This window comes from Gallinula chloropus (genome assembly GCF_964237585.1).
Source record: "Gallinula chloropus genome assembly, chromosome: 2".
Classification (NCBI taxonomy): Eukaryota; Metazoa; Chordata; class Aves; order Gruiformes; family Rallidae; genus Gallinula; species Gallinula chloropus.
In genome coordinates this window covers 76,359,553-76,362,820 of record NC_140086.1, presented here as the reverse complement: position 1 = coordinate 76,362,820, position 3,268 = coordinate 76,359,553, and positions in this window count along the sequence as shown.

Sequence of the window (3,268 nt, the reverse complement as noted above, 5' to 3'; positions counted from 1 at the left end):
TTCCCAAAACAGAGCACTTTTTTTTTTTTTCTAAGACACTGCAGGGGAAAACAAGAAGGGAAAAAAGTTAATTTATTGCATGCAGAATCACAAGATTTTGCTTTGCTTATTAGATTAAAAAGAGATACTTTACAGCATAACAGTATTGGCGTTTAACTTGTAAATTAAGCATCTACTTTGAAGAGAAGCTTTTTCTTACAAGCAGGCCCTATAGTCCAGGTTGCAAAGGACTTGTGGTACTGGCTGTGTGTGCTGTACTGCCATGATGTTACATCAATGCTGTGATAATCCCAGTATCAAGAATCTCGTTTGCAAACAATAAAATAGAGAAACTAGTTCGATGAAAATGTAACTTATGTAATAAAAATAATACATATTTTCCACTTCAAGTCAGTGACTGCTTTGATCAGTTTTCTGAGATGTATTTGAAAACCAAACCAAACAGACGTGAAGTCAAACTACAACACCCAAGTTAATAAAAAAATTCTCAGCTTTTTCTTTTGTGAAATTGGTACCTTTTGCCCGAATGCCTTTACACTTTACTGTCCACCATGCCTGATTCTTACACCACTGCAACTACAAAACTGTTAGGGTTTCTTTCTCCTGAAAATCAGAAACCACCTCAGAGATCTGCCGTAGGGTAAAATGCCAGTCCCCACTGAAGTCCTGAAAGCAGTAGGATGAGTGAGATGCATATCCTTATCTCATATCCTTATCCAGTCACACACCCCGTGGAAGTTTGAATGGGAGAAGTTTTCTTTCATGACTTTAACGCAGGCAGAACACAGAGAGACATGCAGAATGTCTCTTGCGCATATATTACAAACGAATCTGTCAATATTTTGTCACTGCTAGGGAGCTGCAGTAGAATTCTAATACCTGGAGCTACGACTGAGTAATTCTCAGTTCCCGACATGAGCTTTTTCCTGGCCCGCACCCAGTTCGCTGTACGTCACCTGCTGCTCCCACGCAGATTCAACTACGGAAATCATCGTGTCCCAGGCACACACACACTGATTAATGGAGATCTGAGACACCTCTCTTTCTTCTTACTCTCAAGGGAAAACAAATGCAGCTCAACTGCATAAGAGTACTACACTATATTCGTATGTCTCCTCATGGCATTGTGGAAGGTTTCTCCTATTGGAATCTTTTTTAAAATATATTTTTAAATTAAAAGTGGTAAAACTCAAGTGATAGCTTCTTAAGAGTATAGTACCTGTACCATACAGGAACTTCATGAAAATTTTTTAAGCTTCATTGTATTTTATTCTGCTACATCTTCCATTCTATTTTTCATTTTAAATTGACTACATTAATACCTAAAAATAGTAATTATCTTAACAGTCGCTTTAAATGAATTAATTTAAATAACTGGTTTCAGGGGGATACAATATGCATACTCCAAAACAATCCACAAAATGACTTTTCACTCTCCTTTTCCAAAAGAGACACAAATACATTCGATGACACACAAACCACAATTCATACGAAACAATTTAAGCACCGTTTAAATATGCTCAGATCCCTGTAATAATGCAGATTCATCCTAGTCACCTGTGATGCTTTCACCCTAATTGTTCTCGTCAGCAGGTGGCAATGCCTGACTATAAATGGAGAAAAGCAATAAAGACAAAGTGGGGTTTCATCACTGCATTCTTTCTCATAAAGGGAGAAAGATAATTAGTTTTCCACTGGAACCACATTATAGCACAGAAACTTTCTATACACAAAAAGCAGAGGGGTAAGCTGCCAACATTATAGCCAGAGGATCACTAACAGACTTCAAATACAAGTGATAGGTTGGAAATAAGTTTAAGAGAAGCAAGAAGATTTGCAGTAGCAGGGGGAAAGGAGAGGGCAATACAAAGAACAACAGTCACAATGATATCTGATATGGCCAGATGTTGCCCTTGCAGAGCCACCACCCCTGCCTAATACAGGCAGAGCAACCTCCCCATAAGACAACGCAAGCTGCTTCTGCTCCAGCTAGTACAGTAACAACAAAGAGTGCAAAAAGTAGCTACCCACAACTTCAGTGCATGTATGTGCACCTGCAGGGAGTTCTCTCACTGGCACGTGGACTAGTAGGCAGGATAGATACACAACAGTTTGTGCAACCACACCTCCCACAGAAGGTGTGTGTGAACAGGAGAATACACGTGGCCAGAAGAGAGGATCATGCTCAAGAAGCATCCCTCCTTGAGAGAGGACACTAATTGAAGGTGTGATTGTGGGAAGGGGGAAGCCCACAATTAGTCCATTACTTGGAGATGGGCGTTTAAATATTTTTAGGCATTTATTAATGTTTTGCAAGTGCCTGTTACACTGTTACTATTGATCTTGAATATATAGTTCAACTAATTGGTTAAAGTGTAATTTAATTAACTGTCTGATAGTCAATTATGTTATCAACAGATCAGTAAACTCCTTTGATCCAGACTCAATCTAAACTACACGTGTTCAAAAGGTTCTCCTCTGAGAGTGACTTCTCTTCCCTCACCGACCAGAAGAGCTTCATGCACAAACTGATCAAGTGATGTCTAGTAAAAGAAAGGAAAATCAGTCATGCCTACCTGCAGGTGAACACAATCACAAAGCAGGAACACACTTGCACTCAGATGTTCATACTGCACTCACTGCTCTTGCTCTGTTGCATTACAGACTCTTTCAAGACAGTATGTCACTCCCTCTTATGTGATATGAGTTCAACTGAAATAAAGAGGGTGGGAAGATGTCAATTCTTTACTATTGAGCTTTCTAGAGAATCTCTCTAACTTTCTAATGTTAATAATATTACAACACCAACAGCCTTTAACACATTGATGCATTGGTAGTCACGCATCAAAAAAAACCCCAACAAAGCAAACCAATGTTCAAGCTGGAAAACAACCCAGGATTTGCTAGCTCAAACCAGGGCTTAACACGTAACTGTGGATGAAATTCCCAATTACAACTCATCTGATCCAGTGCTCAGCTGACAGAAAACTAACAGTCCACAAAAGGTTAACAGGGTCTCCATCAGCTCCGTAGCATGTGGCATGAAGAAGCCACACACTCTCACTGAACCAGATGTGCTGACCCCAGTAACAACACAGCTGTACTGCAAGACCAGGACACTTACTTTATGGAGCTGGCCTATCAGAAATAGCCAAAACACGGGGCCATGGACAGGTCAAAACTACGATAAACTTCTGCAGTAGCTTTACACGCTCTGCAGGGCCTGAAGGTGGTCAGTGGGACCATGCCTTCAGAGCCGTAGCACCGC